General features: G+C 44.4%; 1 protein-coding gene and 1 pseudogene across 3 annotated transcripts in view; both read right to left on the bottom strand.

Annotated features, from left to right (window-relative positions):
- SRC (SRC proto-oncogene, non-receptor tyrosine kinase) overlaps positions 1-27,179 on the bottom strand; it is an 89,087-nt gene that overhangs the window by 50,424 nt on the left and 11,484 nt on the right. The window lies entirely within an intron of this gene.
- Positions 15,704-16,695, bottom strand: LOC307218446 (annotated as a pseudogene). Its single transcript has one exon. The product of its transcript is annotated as an uncharacterized misc_RNA (transcript).

Genomic DNA, 27,179 nt, shown 5'->3' on the forward strand with positions numbered 1-27,179 from the left:
TTTTGGTTTAAGAATGGACTTCCGGAACGGATTAAATTCATAATCTGAGGTACCACTGTGTATATAAAATAAAATAAAAAACTAGGCCAGGACAGGACTATGAAGATAGAAGCAGAAGAAGGTAGAGCTGAAGCCGGTCTCTCCTCTAGAAAATATCAATATTGGAAAACTGAACAGCAGGGCGTGAGGTACACTGCTTTTGAACATGGAGGTTTTGATTCAGCTATCCCAGCTGACAGGAAGAGTTTCCGCACAGGCAGAGGTCCCAGTGGGTACAGCTCAGGGAAGAAGTGGCTGGAGCAGCTTTGTGGGTAGAATGGGACTTTCCAAAAGCAGCAAATTTCCCCACCCCTGCCCTCGGAAACTCAGCGTTCCCTATTTTAACCCACAAGTCAACTCCATGTTGGTGACATAACCTTGAGTGATCGAAAAATACCTGATCCTCATCTCCGCCGCCAGCCTCACCTGCTTTCTAATCCGGCACTGTCTAGACATGTTACTTCCTTCTTCAATTCCATGCTGTCATCAACAGCTGTGTGCGTATGTATATGCTTGGAGTTTGTGTTTTTCCTTCATTAAGGGTTTGTGCCACAGAAAGCTGCTTCTCTTTAATTATCTTTAGCACCCTACTGACCCATTCCTGACCCCCTACGCAGAGCAGCAGCTTAAGTTTTGGGAAGAACCAATTACATTAAAAAAATAAATAACCTGCCAGTGACAATGGCTGTCAAGCTCCACATTCCAACTCCCTGGTTCCCTACTGCATGGGCATGAACACCAGTCCCCACACTTCTGAGCCACAGTAAAAAAACCAGATACCACGTTTTCTACCTGCAGAAACTGTTGCACGTGAGGCAATAGCCTGGAGTGCTTTGAGTCTGCCCAGATGCGACACCAGAGGAAGTGAGGAGATGGGGCAGGTGGCAGAAGGGAAGGAATAAGGGAAGAACCCTTCCTTTCAGAGGAACTGCTTATATATTAACTTTCATTTGTGCCGTTCAGATAAATCACTGAAACACAGTGAAACTGCCTAACACCAAGGGCCTTTCCTGACTGTCACTCTTTTCAAGTGGGATTCAAACATAGGCTTGCCATATTTCACAAAGTGAAAATCCGGACACAAAAGTTGTTGAGCTTTGCTTTGAGGTGGCGTGGGCAAATTTGTTAAGCTTTTTCTGTGAAATCTTGAGCTATTTTTAAGGAAATTCTCCCCAAAAAATCAACCCTTCCAACGTGGGTTGCCATACACCCAGGTTTACCCGGACATTTTTGCCAATCTTCGGAAATTCTGCCCAGATGCTATTTCCAATGGACAAATCCCAGATATGTCTGGGAAATCCCAGACATATGGCAGACCTATTCAAACACCAGCAAATTCAGGTTGCACAATTGTAGATGGTAGGGTGGTCCTGCACAGAAAACCACCTTTTCCAAAGATCGTTGTGTTGTTGTTGTTGTTTTTTTTTTGTAATAAGGAAAGTGACAGGGAAATGCAATGGATAGTGTGGGAGAACACTAGCTTTGATGCAACTGTCGTCTAACCTCCCCACAAACAAAGCAAAAGGAATGCTCATTAAAGTGCCAACATTGTCTACAAACAAATCAGGATGAATAATAGACAAGTTGTCTGGAAGCGCTCCCAAGTCAAACTAATTGCCTACCTAGCGCAGATATTCACTGCATACACACAGTACATTTAAAGTCCACTGGTTCCCCAAAATAATTACAGGAAATGTAGTTTGTTAATGGTGTTGGAAACTGTAGCTGCACAAGGGTAAACTACAGCTCTCAGTTGTCTTTGGAGAAAGTAATTTGCTTCACAGCCATTGCCTACTCTGACTGAAAGCAGTTCTCCAAGGTCTCAGGCGGAAAGGTTTTGCCAGAATGTTCTTTTTTACTGAAGATGGCAGGGTCTGACCCCAATATCTTCTACAATCAAAGCTTGTGTCCTCCGACTGGATTGCAGTCCCAAGGAGCACATTTTTTAAAAAGGGAGATGCATTCATTGCTGCGCTCAGGAATCAGTGACCAAAAGCTAGGGGAACGGACAATATTTCTATCAGCTGAGCTGTGGGAATCATGCACAGGTTGGCGTCTCTCAGACCACCTTGCACATGACAAGAAGCATTTACCAATAGACTCAGGGCTTCCAAGCACACAAAGAAGGCATGCACTGAACCACATGGAAGATTCATGTGCAAGGAACAAATATTTCCTGGAATCAAGAACCACAAAAGCATACATTTTGCTTAAGACAGCACATCAGGGAGAAGGTCAACTTTTTGTGTTCAGGGAGTTGTTTTGTTTTTCCCTGTGCACAAGGGAGCGGTTCAAGACGTGAGCTTTCTACCTGCTCTTTGAAGTGGTACAAGTCAAAAGAAACTGCAGCATGCTGATCTGTGTCTGAACCTGCTCCTGGGATTGCTGCATTTTTCAGTTGAAGAGGAATCAAGCAAATTTTAAGAAATTGCTTCTGGACTGACAATGATGCGGAAAATTCTGTGCCAGCTTACATACCAGGCAGGATGTAAGCTTGTGAAGCAGCGTTTCCCCCCTTTTCTTGACACATTTCTGAAGCTGGAAAACAAGGACTATGTATTGGGGAAAACATTTTGGTTTAAGGTAGAAAGGCTCAGTCCCAACCGCCTAAAATGGACACGACACAGAGTTATAAATGTTTGCATTCTCTGGGCAGAGTGGAATTTGTAGGAACCAGAAAATAAGGAAACGTGAACTGCAGCTGCAATAAAAATTTGAAGAACATTAATATCCCCTACCACATACAAGCACTTAGGCAAGAAGAATCCTTCAGAACACCTGCATTTTTGAAAGTCACCGGTGACACAAGGTATCAAATCTACTCGGTTTATTTATATAAATGCAAAATAAGAACTTTCACTGGATAGTGGACAAGCTCCCTCTCTTTGAAACGCTTCGTGGGTACAATTTGCCAGTTTCCTACATTCTACATTTTCCAGTTGTGTAGTTTTGGTCTTGTGACGCAAGTTTTTACCACCTTTCTTCTTTTCTGGGCTGTCTGCCAAACAAGAGGCCTATATTTCCAATGTGGCAAGACAGCTGCCTGTATTACCAAACAACCTGCCCTCAAATTATGGCCTCTGACTTTTATACTATGATTAGGTGGCCATAGAGCTTGGACCTAGCAAGCCTCTCTGGACTGGTGGTGTTTGCACATAATGCTAAAACCATAGTTTGGTGTTACGAGGACTAACCGCAAGAAGCCTTGGGGCTCATGTACACCCTGCTTTTCCTTCCTCCTGCCAAATCTACTCCGGAAAGTTGAGGGGAACCTTCTGAACAGATTTAGGGTGCATGGAGGGTGAGGAGAACGTTGCATTGCAGAAGCAGAAAACCTTGCTCTGACGGAACATTCACAGAGTGAAAAATTGGATGCAACCCAAAGTTCCAAGTCTGAGTGTGCCAGCATAGATCTTCTTCTTCCTTCCCTCCACTCCTGCAGCAGATTCACAGCAATGAGGTGAGGTACTCACGTACCCAAGTTAGTTGGTAACATGTAACTCAATGCCAAATATTCATGTGTAACTTACATGCATGTGAGGCATGATGCATCCCTTCCACACTTACTCAGAGTGTTAACTTCTAGAGAACAAGAGGCAGGAAGGCAGGTGGGACCAATCCACAGTTAGGCATCAGGACAGCCAAAAATGTCACAAAAAAATTGAGACAGATCTGGGGGACTGCTGGGTTTTTATATTTTCAGAAATGGCAGAACAGCCATTGTATGCTTCTTTGTTCCATCCAGCCTAAAGACGATGTGTGTCCCATCTAGCCTGATGGAAAATTCTGAAGAAAGTTAGCTCCTTATTTTGTCTTGTTTTTGTTAGTTATCATAGAAAGGTATTGCCCAACTATGGATTTGGGGGGATTTCCTTCTGGAGCATCACAGTTTGCTTTCTCAGAGAGGAAAGAAACTCCACAGCAGTTTTAGCAAGTCACACTTCTGAAAACTGTGTTGCAAGAAAAAGAAAACAGTAACCTAACAGGTTTCCTTAAAAAAAAATGTAGAAGGAAAAGCAGGCACAAAATAGGTAACAGATTATTAGGATTATACCTTGCTAATAGGGAACACTCAGCAGCTGCGTAATTCCAGTGGAGGAAAGAGGGAGAGGAGGAGGAACAGAAGTCTGTAAGTGCCCTGATGGAGGTACAAAAAGAGCACATTAAAGGGGGTAACTGATCTTTCGTGAGCCATCTTGTGTATGAGCTCTGGAAGACAATCAAGTCACCTGACAGCACACTGGCCTTATTCCGACTCTTTGGTGCTGCTCAGATTCACTCCCCTTGATACAGGGTGTCTCCAATTCAATGATTAAAGCCCCCTTTTATATCCTCCACTCCCCTTTCATTTTAGTCTGAAGCAGAGCTTTGTCAGTAGAATGTGCTTCAAACCCATGAGGAGGGGGGAGAGAAAAACTCCCTTCATAGCTGCACTTGGGGGCCCTCACTCATGCAAAGCCAAGAATTCCTGCTGTGAGAAATCAAAGCAGCTCCTGTAGCTAAAGCACAGAACAATGCAGCTTTCTTGGCCCCTGTTTACTGCCAGAGCTGAAGAGAAGAGGCAACTATAGCCTTCCGATCTTCTTCCGCATTCCCTCCTCCCCTGAGCACACATACTTTGATCTCCAAGCCAGAAAAAAAGGGTCCGCAAGCTATATTAATTGGAAAGATTTTTTTTTTTTTTTGATATTCCACTTTAGAGAAAAACTTCCCCCATTTCTCCCATAACTTACAATGATCCCCAGATAGAGCAGGATTCCCTGTCTATCACACAGCGGCTTTGTTCCCTGTGCCAAGTAGACTTCAATAAATTCCAAAGTGTTGAGCTAGTCTAGTGAATGGCAGGCACCTGTGTGTGGATTGTGCCTTTACCAAGCCTTGGAAAATATTTCGGGGAAACGTTAGCTGAATCTAGTGTGTTCAAGCACACCATTTCACCCATCAGTTCAACCATCAAAAATCCAAAATAGTCATTTTTAATCTATATATCGTATCAGGAACCTCCCCCCCCAATAAAAAATTGAATAATTTTGTTTGGTGACCTGATTCTGAATCTCAAGTAGTTAGGAAATTCCTGAGACTACAAAGGGATTTTTAAAAAAATACTTCAAGAGTTTTTTAAAATGATCTATTATTCAATTGAATCTAGCATCATTAACAACAATAACAGATCCTTGCTAGGTCAGGCCATATATCCATCTAGAACAGGGGTAGGCAACCTAAGGTCCGGGGGGGCGGGGGCGGGGAATCCGGCCCAATCACCTTCTCAATCTGGCCTGCACACGGTCCGGGAATCAGCATGCTTTTACATGAGTAGAATGTGTGCTTTTATTTAAAATGCATCTCTGGGTTATTTGTGGGGCCTGCCTGATGTTTTTACATGAGTAGAATGTGTGCTTTTATTTAAAATGAATCTCTGGGTTATTTGTGGGGCATAGGAACTCATTCATATTTTTTTTTCAAAATATAGTCCGGCCCACCACATGGTCTGAGGGACAGTGGACCGGCCCCCTGCTGAAAAAGGTTTCTGGCCCCTGATCTAGAATGACCACTTGCTCATCACTAAATAAAGGAAAGGGTGGAAGTAAACATAAAATTGCATAAAATTTGCACACGCTGATTTATATGTACATCTGAATTCTGTAGTTTAAAATAAAAAATAATAAAATTGCAAGACATCTGACCACAGTGGGGAAGGCTGTGACCAGGTTAACTTTGTGCCAGCTCAGTCTGCAGCCCAGATGTTAACTGTGGATATGCAACTTCAAAGCCTCTGTTCTCCTGTCTTCTGGTTCGTTATATTTAACCTGGACTTGGATCAGACACTCCATCAAACTGAGGATGCATTCCATTAAAGTAAGACACATGGGCACTCTAATCTAGTCCAGCATCCCATTTCAAAAAATTGGTCTGCTAAAGTACTATAGGAACCATACATGCTATCTATTTAACAACATGCAGGACATAAACTAACAGTCCTCTCTTATTCAGACAATGAGAGATCTCAGATCTGGATAATTATATCTAGTGCTTTTTTCTAAAAAAAAAAAAAAAAATGTTTAGGAGTATTCTCATTTTCCTACTCATATTGAAATACTGCTCCTTGGTGAGGCTAAACTTAGATTCACAAAATGTTTAGGGGTATGCGTCCCCCTGCGTCCCCCCCAGGAAAAAAGCACTGATTATATCTCAGCTTAATCAGGTAAGAGATGAATGAGCCTTGTGCTTTTAGACATAGCCGTTTACATGAGTGCAGAAGTCTTCCATTAACTACTGTTTCCCGTTTGTATAAAGCTGGAAACTATGGTTTACAATTGTGTCCACTTTTCCCACAGCTAACATGATATGTGGTTGGATCAGCTGGACTGAATTCCATGTGTGTGAACCAAGTACAATCTAGTTCAGTTCTCCACAGCACGGTTCGAAATTAGCAGGACACCAGGTGCATTTTGCACCTAAAGATTCTCCATTTGCGAGCACCTCAAGAAGTCTAGGTGCCATTTTTTTGTGCCTGGCTGACTCTCAAGGATTACTGAAATGTATGTGCTTTGAAGCCTCAAAGTATACGTTAAGGACAGACAATATGTTAGGAGTTTAAAAATAAAGGGTAGAGTGTTTTGAAAACTGAAGTATGGCGACAATATTTTTTATCATGAACACCAAATTAAACATGCATTCACAATTTCTGTTAAAAATGTGATATTAACCATGTGTCACATGTGAATTGTGTATTAGTTCATGCTTATCAAAATAATAAATAAAAAGTGTTGCTGGCTGCTCCCCAATGGTGACTAGACATTCTATGGTATTTTGGCATCCACAACTCAGGTCCTAGGAGCCATTTGGCTCCAAGCTTTTCTATCTCAATTTCTAACACTGCTCCACAGCATACATTCATTTTATGCAGATCTTCTGTCTCTCCCCTTACTCCCTGTTTTCCCCCCCGGCCTAAAAGCCCTGAACCTCGTAACCTTTCCACATAAGGGAGTTGTTCAACCCCTTGAACATTTTGCCCAGAAACACACCACAAATTTTAGAAATGAACTTCTGCACCTGGTTAAGGAAGGCCTACAGCGCTTTTTAAAAAAACAACTTGCCAATTTCATAAAAGAAATATGAAAGGTATCTGGGGTCAAACGGAGAACTTCATTGTCTTAAAAGAGAAAAGGGTCCTTCTCTTCCTGAAAGCTGCTGTTTTAGCACCAACCATTTCCTCAAATAAAATGCAAAGTTCGCTTTCTGTTGCTGTACTTTGGAAGCACCTCTACAAGGAAGGTTGATTGGGTCCACATACACACAAAGTGAGCTGACTAAGCAAGCAGAATCTTAGTAATGATGAGCAGATTGCTCCTGTTTGCTGTGCTCTGAGTTCATGTTTATTCCAAAAGCCCTTCTACCATCCACTGACTCACAGGCTGTTGGGAGAAGATCTACTTTTTAGGGCATGAGCACAAAGCTCTAACCCCTTTGATTGCTGGTTAGCCTCAAGGGAGGAAAGAAACAAAAAGCAGACCATGGATTCAGAGATGATGGCTGGAAAGTCAAGCAGATCCAAGGATGAGGCGACACAGAAGAATAAATTGTGGGTGATACCGTTAAAAAAATAAATTTAAAAATCCTGAACTAACAGCTAAGAACAGTAGCCACTAACCACACATTCACATGTTGCAAATCTAGTAGAAAAACCAAATAATTTCTCCCCCTAGGACACAAAGCCCTCCCTTTCTGATCCACAACAATAAACACAACTGGCTCCTACTCCCAGTCCCCTTTATTTGGTGTTCTGGTTGTGGAATTCCTTTCCTTTCCCAAATTTGTCTGGCACCATCATCATCATTTTTTTGTATGCCAATTTCAGTTTCTCTTGTTTGCTAGGGCTTTTAGAAGCAATTATGGTTTACTGCCTGCAGTTGCTCCCTTTTCCCTGGCTGAATTGGTTTTTGTATGGTGTTTTAATTATTACTGTTGGGAGTTTTATATTCCTTTTATTGGTTTGTAAAGCTGCCTTGAGGGTTGGCTCTTTTCGTGTGTGTGTGTGTGTGTGTGTGTGTGTGTGTGTGTGTGTTTGTGTGTGTGTAGAGGAAAGGTGGGGTAGACAGTATTCAAATAAATAAAATGCCTATGGCAAGGCCGCTGAAACCCTCTTTTACCACAAATTACGTCAAAATGGTACATAAGCCAAGGACAGAAGATATAATATTGATTTATCAAAATATTTATAAATCTGAGAGCAGCATTGCCACGTGGGTAACCTTCCAGGGGTCACTTTCCAGCAAGGGGCAGAGGCAAAAGAAACAGATATGATTCTTATCTTTGTACAGTAGTCTACATTTTAGCCACTCAAAAGTCCGGTTTGCACCCACCCACCCCTCTTCATCCAGGCAAGCAGCGTGGTGTTATCACTACTCAAGGATACATTCCAAAAGCACTCAAAGAGGCTGTGAAGCAGAGCCACCAAACACACGTTTCCAGATGCATTGTAATTTCTAAGAGTGTGTTTTGACAAAACTTGGCAGATCTCAGGGAGCAGAGGTGCTTTCAGTTGCGGCTGGCTCAAGACCTTTTACAGTCTGAAACGGAACAGGGAGAAAAGCAAAAGGGAACCTTCCCCCTAGTTGAAGAATGTACCACTCAAGGCCAGTCAATTATTTTGGCACCTGGTGCAGAAAATAACACAAACACTCCTCCCTGGCAGTAAAAAATAAAACAATAATAATAAAAGGTAACACTTGGCTGCATGAGGTGCCTGCCTCACCCTGTCTAATGGTAGGGCCGGGCCAGGATCTAGTCTTCTTTAAAGAAAATAACGGAACACAAGAAGCTGCCTTATGCAGTTTCAGGCCATTGGTCCATCTAGCGCAGTACTGTTTGCACTGACTGGCAGCAGCTCTCAAGGGTTTCAAGCTAGAGTCTTTCAGAGCTCTACCTGGAGACTGAACAACTGAACCATGGTCATAGCTGTCAACTTACAGATTTGAATATAAGGGACCAGCAGCTTCGAAAATAAGGGATCAGCAGCCAAAATAAGGGATATTAGTCAGCCAGCAGCCACATGAAGCCTCAAGCGGTGGTTCCCACAGCGCAGCAACCCAGCAAAGGGGACGCAGCAAGGAAAACCACCGTCACCTCTCCGCTGGGAAGCTCTAAGCAAAGGCGAGTCCCCAGGCAACGCGGCCGATTTGATCGGCACAAAGCATGCAAGCTCCACCCCCCCCAGTCGTTCTTAGACTCCTTACTGGGTGAGCAACGCAGCCAAGCAACACAGTTGGAGCCTCCCTCCTCCCTGGCTGGCAGGGAGGGAGAGGAGCTGCTTCCTTTGAAACCTGGGAAATTTAAGGGACATCATCAATAAGGGACAGCAGCGGGACACGGCACTGGGATAAGGGACTTTCCGGCCAAATAAGGGACGGTTGACAGCTATGAACATGGTCCTTCTGTGGAGAAGTAGCAGGGCGTAAGAGGGAGGAAGGTAAAATTTGATGTGGAGTTTCTAGAGCAGACATTCATACCTCAGGTCCATAGTGTTTGATTTCAGCAAGGAAATATTCTCACACAACACAGCAAAGGTGTGTCATAAAATGAGTATTTTAGCCTATCGATCAATTCAGAACTATCCCTGGAAAAAATCAGAGAGGCACCTAAATGTCACCCCCTCGTACTTTGTAAGGGGGCATGTAATTGGGGAGGTAAATCAGGACACATTTGTCTGAGACATACAGGTGGGGTTAAGGTTTTGACACAGATAAAAGAGGGGAAACACTGCAATGGCCAGATGCAGGCCATGATGGTAGGATCCTGTCCTTCTGGTAGTAGAAAAATTGGGAATCCGATGCTGGATCTGAAGTAATCAAACCAGGAGGCTTGTGCAGATGTTCTCAAAGCATAAATAGTCAACATGTGAGGCGGCGGGGAGATCAAGATCATGTCAATCCCGATCTCTACCACTTGATGACACCTTGGACACAGAACCTTGTATTTGTAAGCATGAAATGTACCTTGCACAAAAGCACACACTCGTGTGCCAACGCAACATTGTCTGAGAGAGCCACACTTTCCTCATTCTTTGTTTGCCTCAGGCAAACCTTTTAAGTAGTTTCATTAAATGAGGTTCAATGGAAAAGCAGAGCGGTACTGGGTCATTTTTGCTTTAATATTTCAGACTTTGCACTTCATCCCAGGGAACTCTGGGCAGGGTCCTCCTTAAGGGAGCGACTATAACTGACTTGTTATGCACTGGGATAGCTCAGTAGAGCCCAAGACTCTTAATCTCAGGGTTGTGGGTTTGAGCCGCACAATGGGCAAAAGATTCTTGAATTGCAGGGGGTTCAACTAGATGATGCTCAGGATCCCTTCCAACACTACAGTTCTATTATTTGCTTGCAGAAGGTTTCAGAATCAATCCTTGGTCTCTCCAGTTAAAAGGATTAGATGTGAATGGTCTCTGCCTGTGACGCTGGAGAGCTGTTGTCATTCAGAGCAAACAGGCAACAGTGGTCGGCTAGACTGACAGGTATTCTGAACTGATACAAGGCAGCTTCCTATGTGCAAGAGCACAGGAGGTTACCTGGGATAGCTCCAGACTATAAAGCTAAAGCACACCCAACACACATTTACTGTAAACCACATGACTTCCCCCAATGAATCCTGGGAACTGTAGCTTCCTTCTCACAGACCTATCGTTTCCAGCACATTTAACAAATTGTAGTTCCCAGGATTCTTGGGGGGTGGGGGGGTGCCATGTGCTTTAAATGTGCATTGAATGGTGCCGAACTGCCCTATTAAATTCTGAAGAAATGCTCAAGCACCCTGAGAATGAGGCAATAAAACCGAAGCCTCTTTCTCAGAGGAGAAAAGCTTTCAAGAAAACAGAGGACAAATTTTGGCAGCATTCAAGCCCAGTTCAAGGGTGCTGCTGGCTTGGTAGATCTGTTGCTTGATGGATAGATAAGAAGGCATAACCTGTTTGTAGAATTTGCTACTGTAAGATGTGACGATAGCTTAGACGGCTTCGAGAAAAATGAACGGAGCAAATTCATGGAGAACGTCTAGTAATTGTCACTAGACAGCATCTTAAAAAGCAGAGACATCACCTTGCCAACAAAGGTCCATATTGTTAAAGCTATGGTTTTCCCAGTAGTGACATATGGAAGTGAGAGCTGGACCATAAAGAAGGCTGATCGCCGAAGAATTGATGCTTTTGAATTATGGTGCTGGAGGAGACTCTTGAGAGTCCCATGGACTGCAAGAAGATCAAACGTATCCATTCTGAAGGAAATCAGCCCTGAGTGCTCACTGGAAGGACAGATCGTGAAGCTGAGGCTCTAATACTTTGGCCACCTCATGAGAAGAGAAGACTCCCTGGAAAAGACCCTGATGTTGGGAAAGATGGAGGGCACAAGGAGAAGGGGACAACAGAGGACGAGATGATTGGACAGTGTTCTTGGAGCTATGAACATGAGTTTGACCAAACTGCGGGAGGCAGTGGAAGACAGGAGTGCCTGGCGTGCTCTGGTCCGTGGGGTCACGAAGAGTCGGACATGACTAAATGACTAAACAACAACAACAAGAAGAAGGCTAGATTCAAAAGATTCCAGCATTCACAGACTGGCTTCTTGTGAGGCAGCCAACACACTTTGCCACTTGGTAGGGCCTGGCTAACACAGGATGCCTCAGAATATCACTTGCTAGAGACAAACAACCAAGGAGGAGAGATTGTTGCCTTCACGTTCTGTTTGTGTGCTTCCCAGAGGCATTTGGCTGAGGAGTGAATAAATATATAAAGGGTGCAGAAATTATGATAAGAAAACACAGTCTACATATGCTTATAGGAGAGAAATGTTTAATTGGACTTGGGTTTTGTTTTTCTAGTGCAACACCATGTAAGAGAGAATAGAGATGCCAACATTCTGCTAGCTTTCCATGCACGCCTGAGGACCAGCTGTTCACTTCAAGACCATGTGGCAATCAGATTAGGGTGCAGCCGACACACAAACACACACAAACTCATTACAGATTGTCATAAGAAACTGATTTTCATAATCATCCAATATGTCAATCTGCTGTGTTCTGTACTACTAACCTTCTGCTTTTTTGTATATTTCAGCACGACTAAGCATTTTATTAAATTTAGCACCCACAAAAGATCAGCGCAGAAAAAGATTTCTGGTTCCTAACCAGAGTTGCCACCCAGCAGCCTCAAAATCGTCTCACCAAGTATGTCTCTTTATGTATGAATGAACATGCATTTGAATCCACAGACAGCCAAATAAAAAGAAACTCAGCCAGCTGGCAACAGTTCTAGGCAATGGCCAGTTTAAAATTTGCATTTTTAAAAATATTGAAATACATCCATTATTATTTCTGTCACCCTATATAAAAGATTAACCAGTTTTAAATATTTTCCTTTTTTATTTTAGCAGCTGCTCAGAAGCTACATGCTAAATATTGGAAGCAACTAAAAATACCAAAGATGAAAATACCAAAGATGAATGGATGGGAGTGGATTAATAAAATATGGGAGCAAGCTGTAATGGCTAAATTCGCAAACCATATAAGGCTGAGGAAAATGCACCGAACATTAGATATATTTATAAATAAGTCGAAACCATGCATAGGATTTTGTACCCAGAATGCTTTATTTCCAAGAAGGCAATATTGCTTTGATTTAATATGAGGAAACACAATGGTGATAAGGTACAACCTGGATTAATTAGAAATATGACGATTTCTAATAAATGCCCTAAGGCACATTTATTGTGGAATATAGAACTTTATGTATTTGCGCCTAGTTTCTGAAATTTTGTTTTGTTTTAAAAGTCATATATGGCTTTGCAAGTATTTAAAAATAAATAAATTTAAGAGATTACCCTGTCTACAAGCAATGGACATTCTGAAGTATCTCAAGAAGCAATGACCGTCCTACATGCCACCCATTCTGCCCTGGATTCCCCACTTTGGATTCCACCCTCATCAATAAGCTGTAATGACAGCTGATTGGCAAGCCCAAGAGTCTCCATGATTTAGACCACAGCGCCACCCGCATCCCTTTTACCTTTTAATGACAGCTCTTTGTTAACAGAAACAAGGCAGGGGGTACTTAATGATGGTTTAATGTAGAACCCACACAGACAAAGAGGGCTTACTGACCATGCTTCAGATCGCTGTTTTAATTTAAAGAAAGGACAGAGGGCAAATGGTAAGATTAACCCTTGTGGGCAAAATCCTAGTTGAATGCAAATATTATCTTTCTGCCAGCACCAACTTAACAGGGCGACTGCCTTCCTGAGGATTCCTGCTGGATGGTTTAGCCCCCCCCCCGGCAATACCCTTATTAATAATCCTTAGGATGCTCTGACCGACTCCCCCCACCCCCCTTTAAAAGGAAAGGGATTAATCCATTTCATGACATCTCCTGTAAAAAGTGACTGGAGAGAAATGCTGAAATACAACAGCTTGCACAGAATGTCAGCGGGGCGAAGGATGGAGGTGTGTGTGTGTGTGTGTGTGTGTGTGTGTGTGTGTACTCCAGCACTTGCAAACAATGGCACACCCACCTTTGTTACTCCAGCTGGAGAGAGATGCATGAAAAATGGCAACAGTGATGAGAAAGGATGTGGTGGTCTTCCAGGACAGAGAACCTGTCCAGAGATTGAGAGAAAGATAGAAAGAGAAAGAGAAAGGGGGGGGGAGATCTATAGGCTTAACTCTCCCCTCACAGATAAAAGATGGATGCATGAACCTCATCCTCACACAGTTCCTTCATCCTTAAAAAGCAACAACAGGCTTGTCCTTAGGGTGAGAGGCAGAAAATGAAGAGGACCACCAGGCACTCCCCTGTTCCACTGAAACCATTTGTTCTCCACCAGCAATCCTTCATAACAAGAGCCCCACCTTGATTCTCTCTTCATCTCTCCTTCTCTTCCCTACACATTAGTCACACCGCAGGGTAAGACCACAGGAAGTCAGGCCTGATTCTGACACAGAGGAGGCTGTCTGCAGCCTATTCGTCACAGCTTGGTCACAGAGAAAAACAAACACACGCGACGACACAGCTCTACCTGAATCTTGCCACAGTTATCCATAGCTGTGAACTTTCAGATTTGAAAATAAGGGATCAGCAGCCCCGGGGACAGTCTACGGGATATCTAACAATCTGGGATAGCAGCAGGAAGCAGCGGAAAATGGTGCTGGAATAAGGGAATTTCCCGCAAAAAAAGGGAAGGTTGACAGCTATGCAGTAATCACCAGTCGGCACTCTGGTACACAGACACACACTACCTTCAACACTGGCGGGTGAACACAGCCATTGCGAAGAGTAGCATGGCTGGCCTACCCATGAGGCAAGGTGAGGAGAAAGCCTCAGGCGGCAGAATCCAGAGGGGCAGCCGATCCAGCCTCCAAGGAATGCACTGTCCACTGCCGCACATTCCTTGGAGGCCGAATCTGCCCCCTCCTCAGCAGGTTCTCCTCCCACCCTTGTTCTCAATGTAGATAATTGTTCCCCCCTCATAGATCCTTTTTAGTATATTTTCTTTTCATTGAAAGAAATTTAAACGGTTCGCAAAAGCTTGGACACAACAGTAATAAAACATTATAAAACCAAAGTGGCAAAACGCTGAGTTATTAAAGAAGATAAAGAAATCAGGTAGACTATAGGTATAAAATGAGAGGGGAGGAAGGGGCCTTTCCAGTTCCCAAACAGAACAAGTGGGGATGTAGAAGGCAAAATGATAAACTTTCATTTACATTGCAGAAGCACTCAAATAGCCAAGGATCCAGAGATGATATTGGTGGGGCTGATTATTCAGGTTTTGAAGTCCATGAATTTTCTTTTTTTGGTTATGTATTCTGGCTAACGATACATTGAATAAAAAGCAAAAGCAGCAATGTCGGCCCATAAGAGACATTCCAAATTAGGCCAATGCCTTTATTGGTCCAAACTACATATCACGAAAGTCCTGTGAACTGTACACCGGATTCAGTGTCCAAGAAACAACAGCATGTGTGCCTTCTCCAAAATCCCATGGCAGCAGTTGGTAAACAGGATAGTGTTCCATATAGACCTTGTGCAGTTGAAGCAACCTTGGCAAGGGCATCTCAGCCAGAACAAGCAACCAAGAAGCAGGATCTTGTGTCCTCCATGCAAGAATCCAAGAAATTGGGATGGACCACAAAGGTAACCTAGTCCAACCGCCTGCAGTGTAATCTTTTGCCCAATGTGGGGCTCAAACCCACAACCTGGAGAGTAAGAGTCTCATGCTGTACTACAGGGGCTGGCAAACTAAGGCCCGGGGGCCGGATGCGGCCCCCCAGGCTCGTAAATCTGGCCCATGGACCCTGCCGCCCGCTCGGTTAGTCCCCATGCACTGCGGATGCCTTGCCGCACAGGGACTGATTTCCATGACACTAGCATGGCTTCTGGGTGGGCGGTGACACTGGCGCTGCTGAGGTAAACCTGGCGCGGCCATGGACGGAGAGGTCAGTGGGCGGGTGGCAAGTCTGGGCCGCGCCATGGGCATTGTGAAGGGCGCATCACGGGGCTTCAGCCAGAGCTTTGTGCGCCTGCTGCCACCATGCCTGGCTTGGTGCTGCTGCTGGTGGCAAGCTTGGCGGCCACGCTGGAGCAGCTGGAGGGCAAGCTGTGTGCCACCTGCCCAGCGCTCCGCGTGCACGGCCTGCCCACTGACCCGGCCTCGGACAATGGGTCGCAGCGCGTGGTGCACACCGCCTGGGAGCTATATTTTCAAAATATAGCCCCCTGATGAAAAAGTTTGCTGACCCCTGCTCTACTATATCTAGGAATCTTGATATGCCTCCCCAACTGACTTATGTGCCCTGGGCTTTGCAACGCAGCTTGACCATCTCGGCCAGCTTCCCCATTGCCTCAGAGATCCCTTCTCCGGTCAGGGCAGAGCAGCTCTGCACATGCCACCGGTGGCCTTGCAGTTTCCTCAGCCCCATTTTTTCTGCCACCTCCAGGGGGGGGCACGCTCCGGGCAAGTCTTGCTTGTTGGCCAGGAGCACCATGGGCACCTCTTGAAAGAGCTCGTCACCCAGCAGGGCTTCCAGCTCAGACCTGGCCTCCTCAAAGCGAACGTAATCCACGCTGTCCACCACGAATACCAGCCCGTCTGTGTTGGGCTGGTAATGCCTCCAGAACGGCCTGACCCATTCTTGACCACACACATCCCACATGGTGAAAGAGACGTTGTTGATGGGCTTTATTGTTTCCACATGGAAGCCAATGGTGGGAATGGTCATTATGGTTTCATTCAGCTTCAACTTATAGAGGAGGGTTGTTTTGCCAGCTGCATCCAGGCCCAGCAGGAGAATACGAGCCTCCATCCCATAGAAACTCTGCAAAGCACTCTGAATCCGGCTGAGTAAAAGTCCCATGGTGAAATGCTGTTGTACCTTCAATGCAGCCTCTGTGTAGCCCCGGGAAGGACTGCTTCCTGTATACATGTAGATAGCCGGGCGTTGTTCCATTGGCTCAGCCCTAGGGAGGCGTGGTGTGGAACTGTCATTACTGGCTTGCTGGCAGCTGACATGCTGGGAGTTTTGCAGACCGGCTCTCTGATGCAGGAAGTTTTGCTGGCTAAGAGGAGTGATTCAGCATTCTGACTGTACAAGTCATGGAGTGAGTTTTGCTGCTGCCTGAGATGCAAACAGTTTTTAATCCATATCAACAAATCTAGTTTGCTATGGTTATCTGTATTCACTGTGGAGCCTTTTGGCACTGTAATAATAATAGATGTTTTTCTTTTATAATAATGTAAAAAAACCACTGGCAGCTTTTCAACATTTGAAAAGTGGAGTTTCTTAAGACCCACTAAGTTCTGGTTTGATTGGTTGGTATCTGCACATCTTTTAAGAAGACCGGCAAAATATAACAGATAAAAGCATTTAGAATACAGTCTTTTCATTTTATGTAGGATACAACCCATCCTGATCTGGTGACAAACAATGTAGCAGGACGAATAAATGCAGATAATTTAAAATAAATTGAAATTGTATTGTCAATTGCAGTTATATTGACTATTCATGTTTCTACTTAAGATTCAGTAGGACTTATTCCTTTGGAAGTATGTTTACAATTGCATCCTAAGATTATTTCTTTCTCTTTTTAAATAAAATATCTGTTTTTACTGATACTTCTCCTAAGACCTACCCAATACAATGTATCTTTTAAATAAAATATCTGTTTTTACTGATACTTCTCCTAAGACCTACCCAATACAAAGTATCTTTTAAATAAAATATCTGTTTTACTGATACTTCTCCAAAGACCTACCCAATACAAAGTATCTTTTCATAATACACCAGAATAAAAGAAATACTTTAAAAATGTAATCTAAAAAGGGACAGAGGCAAGAAAGAAAAAAAGAGAAAAGAAAATGAAAAATGATTAAAAGACTCTGTCCTGCAGCTTAATATAGCATTTACTCATCATTAACATCCAACTATCCTATTTTCTATAAGCCAATATTTTTTTTCAATCTTCAAATTCAGATATTAAAAGTTCCCTGACATGAAAAAGAGACCCCACGTGTTGCATACAGACTACAGAACAAGCCTGGCTTGGAAACTTTTATAGGAATCTCTCCTTGTCATGTGACCTTCTCTGTCCTTGCAGTATTCAATATGCTTGTGACCTGGCTAACCATGCTGTAGTTAACCTTCTGGGCCAGTATTCAGTGGGGGTACACAAAAGAAAATTATTGTCCAATGTCTCTAAGGCTCAAGACCCACAATAGGTTCAAACCCTGATGGAACAATGAGATGCTCACACCTTATTGCTACCAAGCTGTATGAGTTGCCTGTAGTTTCAAAAAATTGGTTCCTAGAATTCCCCTGCTAAGAATGCTAGTCATCATAAGATATTTTCCTAGTGCTGCATTTATTTTCCTGGCTGCTGGAAATTCTTGCTAGATCGCTTTCAGAGTCATTTACACGATATCTTAAAGACATCTTAGGTGTTACTGTTGAGCCCTCTAGACTTCATGTAATTGTGTTTCCCAGTAGGAAGCTTGCCATTTACAATTAGATCAAATGTCTAAGCAAACACTAATTGGTCAATATCCAATCTGATATTATCAGGCCTTCCTGTGCTGCTCTCACAGTATCAGAAGAGATGGAACTGCCCTTTTATTTTGTCATTTTAAAGCTGTCATTATCTGTGCTCAGTAATGATAGAGGGTAGGAAATCTCCCCCCCCCCCCTGTCAAGGACAACATTGCTTGGAGATAATCTTTCAGAGGCCACATGCCATTGGTGGCCAGGGCAGAGCCAAATGTGAGTGAAGTTTGCAGCACTGCAGGATCGCACAGCTCCCTCTCTTTCTTCTGTGCCACCCTATTGCTGGAACACTTCCTCAGCTGTGTGCCACCCCCCAACATGTGCCACCATCAGGAGAATCTCAAGAAATGAAGCCAGGGCCATGTCGCCCACAGAGTGCAGGTTCCCAACCACTGAGCTAGTTTGACACTCATATAATCAAGAGATGTCTGGGTGAGAGCTCCCTAGAGCAGGAGTGGGAAACCCTTTTCCAGTTGAGGGGAGGGTCTTTTTCCTTCTGGGCAACCTTGCACAGGCAATATGCCAGCAGTGGATGGGGCCATAGTTAAAAGTAGGCAGAACAATAGATGTGAATTTTACCTTTGTACAGTAAGCTGGTTCCTTCCTTCCTTCCTTGTCTCCTCCATCATACAAACAAGGAAGCATTATCAAAACTCAAGGACACAGTCCAGCCAGGCCAAAAGAATGAAAGAAAGTGCAGATCAGAGCAGGGGAAGGGGGTGGTTTGGGGTGACCTGGGAGAGAGTGACAAAGGGTCAGATAGATACAGTGGTACCTCGGGGTGCGAATGGGATCCGTTCCTGAGCCCTGAACAGAACATAAGATGTGTCGGCGCGTCACGTTTTGCCACTTCCACACATGCGTGTGACGTCATTTTGAGCGCCTGCGCATGCGCAAGTGGCGAAACCTGGAAGTAACGCGCTCCGTTACTTCCGGGTTGCCGTGGAGCGCAACCTGAAAGCACTCAACTTGAAGCACATTCAACCCGAGGTACGTACAGTGGTACCTCGGGTTAAGAACTTAATTTGTTCTGGAGGTGGGTTCTTAACCTGAAACTGAAGCACCACTTTAGCTAATGGGGCCTCCCACTGCTGCTGCGCTGCCGTCGTGCAATTTCTGTTCTTGTCCTGAAGCAGAGTTCTTAACCCGAGGTACTATTTCTGGGTTAGCGGAGTCTGTAACCTGAAGCATATGTAACCCGAGGTACCACTGTATTCACTTTGTGGGCCTGGAACAAATTTATTGCTAAACAGGCTAACACTCAGGTACATAAGAAATTGGAAGCAACCAAAAGAACAAACTAAAGCTTCAACCCGTAACAACTGGAGAAAATGTTTGCCATTACCCATTGCTACGTTCCCCATTTCTAGGGGTATAACATCGCATGCATGCATGTTTTTCTTGAGGAAGAGAGCACCTCTCCTATCTACCAACAGAATTGTGAGCTTTCTGTGACTTAATAAGTCTTTGCTGAAGATATCTAACATAGCTATTAATAGTCTACAGAAAGCAGTTGCTTTTATGCTCTGCTTTCTACGCCAAGGCTAGCTAGCTCGAGTCTTAAAAACAAACATCTTTGTTTAGGCTGACTGTGTTTCCCCTGGACCTTCAAAGACTGCATGCATCGACACGCAACACATCTCTTTATTCCGTCATGCTGTTTGGCTCATGCTCTACAAAGGAGCTTCAGCCTAGCAATTGGGAGATCTAAAGAGCCCTGGTCTGAAAGGGGCACTTTGTAGTTCATGGGCTCAGGAAGATGAAACCTACCATTTTCTTTAAGGTGTTCGTTTCCCCTGACTGTGAAAAACAACACACAAATGGTCATGCCAGCAAAGTCTTCAGTAATACTAACAGACTGAAATTCTCAGCTGGTTTGGGCAACAGCTTCTGTTTTCCAGATAAGGCAGGTAGGTATTCTGTAGAACAGAGATAACCAACATGGTGCCCTCCACAAGTTGCTGATCCCTGATGATTGACTATGCTGCCTGGTGTTGATGGGGGTTGTAGTCCAACAACCTTTGGAGGGTACCATATTGGCTACCATTAGATAGCTTGTTTGCTCTGCATGTTCTGAAAATGCTGGTGACTAATAGCATCATGCTGTACTATTAAAATCCTTATAGGTGCATTTGAGAGCCAGGTAGATTATAATAGTGAGTGGACTAGGGCCCATGAATCACCCACCCTCCCTTCCCCTCCTCACCAAAAAATATTTTCCTAGGAGTTTGCAACTAGTGGTGAGTAGGTCTGCTTTGGAGATAAACAGATGGCTGTTGAACAAAGAGGCCCCAAGCCAGTTGGGATGAGTTTCTTACCTAACAGCTGCCCCACATGTGCTCATTTCTCTCACTTACCACCCACAAACATCTATCAAAATAGAACAGCCTTGTTCTTGCACATGCTGACTTCCTACTCACTGTGTGCTTTAAAACTCAATTGTCCATTATATTAATTAAAACATAGGAATAACGTTTTTTAACACTGATTTTCTGTGTGGCATTCCTATGCACACTTCTCTGGGAGAAAGCCTCATTGAACACAGCAGGACCTACTTCCCAGTAAACATGCACTGGATGCTCCAGCAGGCTCTCACAAGCTCCTTACAAGGAGTTAGACCATTGGTCCATCAAGCTCAGTATTGTTTACATGCTGTCTTACAATGACTCTCCAAGGTTTCACATAGGAGTCTTTCCTAGTCCTGTCTAAAGATGCTGGCAGTGCTCAAAAGTAGCAAGGTCCCAGGTGCATTTAGCACCTGGCTATCAGTCACTTACAAGGGACACGGGTGGCGCTGTGGGCTAAATCACAGAGCCTAGGACTTGCCAATCAGAAGGTCAGCAGTTTGAATCCCCGTGACGGGGTGAGCTCCCATTGCTCGGTCCCCGCTCCTGCCAACCTAGCATTTTGAAAGCATGTCAAAGTGCAAGTAGATAAATAGGTACCACTCCGGTGGGAAGGTAAATAGCATTTCCGTGCACTGCTCTGGTTCTCCAGAAGTGGCTTAGTCATGCTGGCCACATGATCCGGAAGCTGTACGCCAGCTCCCTCGGCCAATAAAGTGAGATGAGCGCCGCAACCCCAGAGTCGGTCACGACTGGACCTAATGGTCAGGGTTTCCTTTACCTTAATCAGCCACTTACAGGTTTTAATATTTGGTTGGGAGCCACCCAGAGTGACTGGGGAAAGCCAGCCAGATGAGCGGGGCATAAATAACAGTATTATTTTTATTATTACTTAAAGTCTTACCCATGAAAGCTTACTCTACAGCACTACTGATTCACTGCTATGCCATACTCTCCCCACTCAGCCATAGACCTGCAGCTTTTCAATTACCAATCCCATCTTTGCAGCAAATCAATATGTTTGATAATTAGCTGCATATTGGACTTTTCCATCCTGTGTTGCAACTAACAAAGCAGAATTACTGATGGCACAGAGGACAACTCCCAAGGTGGTCATATTAAGGTTTCTTCATAATATAAATTTCCAATAAGCAGTGTGTCAATCTGTCAAAATCACCAGCTGTGAATGAAATCTGCTCCCTGGGATGGTTCATTGTGAAAAATGTAATCAAGAATAAGTTTATAAAACTTATCGTGGGTAAAGGCCTAACAAAAACAAAATGCTCACTAAAGATCCAACGTACCTAATACAGTGGGCTAGATTCTCCATTAAATAACAACTTAGTTGTCCCACTATTTCAAGCATCCTGCATAAACACAGATAGAAATTACCCCTTCATTGTTTCTGTCTTTGGTACTAGAGAGAGATTAGAAATCTCTCCTGGTTCTCACCTTTTACCTCCTTGATTGGTTGCTGAAATTTGCCAATGGCCCATCTGTGTCTGGGTGCTTCCACACTAGACTTTAGTGTGCAACAAGCATGTTTTGCTTAGTTACCTATCATGAGGTATCCACACAATGCCATCACCAGGTCATTGTCATCCTGTATTATCTTAAGACAAATGCACAATGTGCCAATCTAACCCTGCTCAAATTTGATTGGCAGTATTACCCTCAAACAGACAAAAGCTAGCTAACCAAGGGAACCCCTTGGCCCTAAGCCACCAGTTTAGAATCAAGGCTAATAGTTTCCATTTAGCGTTGTATCTGGACTCACTGCTGTGTGGGTGGCACCACGATATTACCCTGTCGCACAATTAATTACATACAATACAAATTCTTACTGGCAACCATGACAAGTACTTGTTGATTAGCTCTAAATGCAGAGGTAGGAATTGCCAAGGTCACCCAGGAACCAATGACGAAATCAGAATCTACAGCTACAATCCAATGCACACTTACCTTGGAGAAAGCTCCATTGAATATGTGATTTACTTCTGAGTAAACATGCAAAGGACTGTGTTGTAGGTCTTCCAAGCAGAGCCTTGATTTGCATGACCAAACATTTAATAATATTTATTTATTTATTTATACCTCACCCATCTGGTTCGGTTTCCTCAGCCACTCTGGGCAGCTTCCAATAGAATATTAAACATACGATAAAACATCAAACATTAAAAACTTCCCTAAACAGATGTCTTCTAAATGTCAGATAGTTGTTTATTTCCTTGACATCTGATGGGAGGGTGTTCCACAGGGAGGGTGCCACTACTGAAAAGGCCCTCTGCCTGGTTCCCTGTAACTTCACTTCTCACAGTGAGGGAACCACCAGAAGGCCCTCAAAGCTGGACCTCAGTGTCCGGGCAGAACGTTGGCAAATTCACTTAATTTATGCTGCTAAATGAGTTGTTGAAGAAACAGTGTTTCTTTCCCTAATGAAGGGCCCCGGATACAAAATGCCTAGCTGTCACTTGATCCGGTCAGCAGTTCTGTACAAGTTGCTTACTTGTAAGGGAGCAGCATAATATTTTCCCCTAGTTCTTGCATCAAACCTCTATCCTTGTAAAGCAAAGGATTTCTCCTTGCTTTTGTACCTCGCAGGCTAAACACTCCAGAATGTTTAGTCTCAACTCTGAAAGGTAAATAGTGCAAGTCTGGAGTCAGAGCCAGACCAGTTTCCCCCACTGCAAGACAGCACAGCCAACCTTGATCCATGTTCCACTCTAGGACTTCCTTTCTTGAGTGCTCCTATTAACCCCTGAATAAAATTGTTGACAATATGGAAAAGTTCGGCTCACACCTTTGCTATCCCCATATCAGCATTTGAATACTCTTTAATACAATCATACCTTGGAAGCCGAATGCCTTGGCACTCAGACGTTTTGGTTCCCGAACACCGCAAATCTGGAAGTGGGTGTTCCAGTCTGTGAACGTTCTTTTGAAATCTGAACATCCAGCACGGCTTCCGGTTGGCTGCAGGAGCTTCCATGCCTTGGTTTCTGAATGTTTTGGAAGTCAAACGGATTTCCAGAATGGATTCTGTTCAACTTCCAAGGTATGACTGTACTGGCAAGTGCAATGATAGCCTTTCACTCTACCCAGGACATACCCTGAGGCTTTTGAAACTTCTTTTCTCATTCTTGGTGTGAGGGGCGATCTACCATCAGGCAGAGTGGAGTGGCTGCCTCAGGCGTCAGATGCCAGATGGCGGATGAGAAAACTGTTGGACGACTGAATTGTATGCATCACGTGGCCTGGCCTGCATCCCCTAAGCTAGCCTGCTACCCCTAGATGTGGGGTGTCACTGTCCCAAAACTAGTGTAACTAAAGCAGGGGTGGTGAACCCTGGCCTTTGGGCCACATTTGGGCCTCCCAGCCTTCCCATTTAGCCTGCAAGGTCATTTCCCCAAAAGCCACACCCACCTGCTCCACACCTGATGCCCTATGTGATACCAGGTGTGAGGCAGGCTAATGCCTGCCAAAAGCAGGATTGAACTCTCTGAGAATCAGCTGCAAGCCCATGAGCCAACTTTAATGATAGTTGATGCCATTATGATGCCACACGGATGTCCCTGCCCACCTGCCTAAGTTGGCCTACAGGGTGATGGGTGATAAAAGATTGGCCCACTGGTACAAAAAAGTTCTATACCCCTGTATTAAAACTTTTTTTAAAAAACAAACTATTTGAAGGAACCTGAGAGTTGACCCTACCATTAGGGAGAGTTAGGCGGCTGCCTTGGGCAACTGACTTTAAAGAACATGAGAAGGTAGCAAAGTGTTAGCTGTTACTCTTGCATTTTCACTGCCGGGGGGTGGGGTGGGGCAGGGATGTTTGTCAAGCTGCGTGCCTCAGCTAACAAGCCTGGTTTTGGGTACTATCCACCGTGACTTTGGGAGGGTTTGTGCCGTTTTCTGCTCCATCTCAGGTAGCAAAATGGCTTGGGCTGACCCCAGTTGTATGGTTGCCCTGGGAGATTGCCAGGTGCCCAGTTTGAGGCTGTGCAGAGTTTAAATAATAAGCCCGCATATCCAACACAGAAAATGAAGTGTGGAAGGTTGGAAAGCCTGGGGTAGGGTGGAGTGGGGGCTTTAACCAAGAGTTATGAACATATGCCTTGCATGTAGATATGTGCCAAATCAACGTTCAAAACTCCCATTGTCCTCCAAAAAAATTTATTGGAGTATTACAATATATCCAAAACAATAGGAGAAATTGGAAGGATCTCAAAAGAGAAGATAGACAGGGACTAGAAGGTGTTTAAAGGATACTTGCAAAACCATATTGAAAAATCAGAAACTCCTATTAGAATAAACAAGTTCCGTTTTAAATACTGGAATACTAAATAAGATGGATAACAATGTGTAATAGAAAAAGAAGCATGAAATTAGGTTAAGGGTGTGTGAAAGAAAGTAATAGAAATGGAAAGAAATTGCAGTTGAATAGATTGGAAGTCTAACACAAAGGTGGGGTGAGGGGTGGTGGATGGTGATGGGAAAAGGAATTATCCGTGGGATTGAGTGTAGGTATGTTTGAACATTTTTAAGGATTGTATGAAATTTATGTTTGTATATTCGCATTATGTGTGTATTAATGCTGAATTATTTTAACAATAAAAACTTAAAACAAACAAAACAAAACTCCCATTGTTCTAGGCAACTTTTGCAACAGGGAATTTCATTAATGCAAGCTCTGGGTGCAGTACTGTGCCTAAGATTTCAGATTAAAACTGCCACTGCGAGAAGGAAATGAGGACCTTTTTCTGCCTCCCCACTTCCAGCCACTCTCTGAAGACAGGAGAAGGGACCCTCATAAGAATATTAGGGGCAGATGGGCAGGGGAAGTATGGCTTTGTTTTGGCAGTCTTCAGATGAGGACTAAACCATGTGAAAAATGACTGTAATATTTTAGCTACACTTCATTCATTTTCAGCTTTGTATTCTTGTTTTTAAAAAAGCACGCCTAGACACTCCATTGCAGTGCCCATAATTTAGGCTGAAGGTGCCATTTAGTTCCTAGCTTTCATATCTCAGTTTCTAAACACTGTGCCAAATGCGACCCAAGACACCTCCACTCTTAGGCTCTTGACCAGTAGAGCAGACTTGGCTGCCCTCTATTGCAGTGCATGGTGCAAAGGTCCAGGCAGGGGAGCTCTTGAGCAGGAATGGGGGGGAGGGAGGGCACAAATCATACTATGTGACTTTCTGAAGCAGCAGCTGAGGGGGCACAATAACAAAAAGATATCCCTTCCTGTAATTCAAGAACTGCCTGAAGCTACCTGCTCATAGCAGAAGCACAGTTTAGACCAGGGGTAGGCAAGCTTACCGGATGATGGGCCAGTCCACACTCTGTCCGTCAGAGGATGGGCCGGAGCATGTGCGCACACATGCTCTTCCAGGTTGGAGGAGTGCCCGTGCGCACACGTATTTCCGGTGCTCCTCCGACCAAGATGTGTGCTGGAAATACAGTGGTACCTCAGGTTACAGACACTTTAGGTTACAGACTCCACTAACCCAGAAATAGTACCTTGGGTTAAGAACTTTGCTTCAGGATGAGAACAGAAATTGCGCGGCAGTGGTGCGGCGGCAGCGGGAGGCCCCATTAGCTAAAGTGGTACTTCAGGTTAAGAACAGTTTCAGGTTAAGAATGGACCTACAGAACAAATTAAGTTCTTAACCTGAGGTACCACTGTAGCGTGTGCGCATGTGCATGGGCTCTTCTCCATCCCGCACGCGTGTGCACACACTATTTCTGGTGCACATCCGGGTCGGAGAAGCGCCCGTGTACAGGCACCATCAACCCAGAAGTCGGTCCGTGCGCTGCGCCAGTAAGGGCAGGGGGCAGCAGGGTTCGCCATGGGCCAGATAGACAAGCCCTGTGGGCTGCTACCGGCCCATGGGCCTTAGGTTGCTGACCCCTGGTTTAGACTAGGGACTTCCCACTCTGTAGCTGAGATGCTAGCCCTACTCAGAACAGACCCATTGAAATTAATAGACACAACTAACTTATGGTACATTAACTTCATCTGGTCTAGTCTGAGTAGGACTAGCATTAGATGAGACAACCCTCAGGCTCTTAGCCATTATGCTGAGAATCAGGTCCTGCAGCCACTCAAGATTTTGCTGCCCTGCTGCCACCTCCCAGCAAGTGCACAGTGTTGCACTCAAAAGCTGGTGCTCAAGGAATATCCTTTCCCAGGTTTTCCTCGCAACTCCACCCTGTCTCCCTCGTCTCCCCTCAATTCATCTGACTGGGGTGCCTCTCAAGCAATCCTGGCAGCAGCTTCCCAAGACCCGAGAGGCCACCCACCAAGCAGATGATGACTGCAGCAGCAATCTGAAGGCACCTGAAGCCTATGCACAATCTGGAAGACAGAAACGCAGAACAGAACTTCTCCAGGCAGTGATTAGAATGCATGCTGTTCTTTTCATTTGCAACTCCCTTCCAGCGTCACACCTAAGGCAGCCCAGATGGCTCTGATAAGAAATTTATACCCCTCTGCTTCGGGTTCTGCAACTCTTAAGGACATCCGTGTGCCATGCCCAAGGAAGGAAAGTGAGAGATTTAGGACTCCCACTGCTTATGATATCCATTTCAGATCCAGCAACTCTGGCGTAATAACATAAGGAAAGTCTGCAGGATTAGGCCAATGGCCCATCTAGTCCAACATCCTGTTCTCACAATAGACGACGAGATGAAAAAAAAGTAGACTGAACCTC

This window comes from Podarcis cretensis (genome assembly GCF_951804945.1).
Source record: "Podarcis cretensis genome assembly, chromosome: 6".
NCBI classification, from domain to species: Eukaryota; Metazoa; Chordata; class Lepidosauria; order Squamata; family Lacertidae; genus Podarcis; species Podarcis cretensis.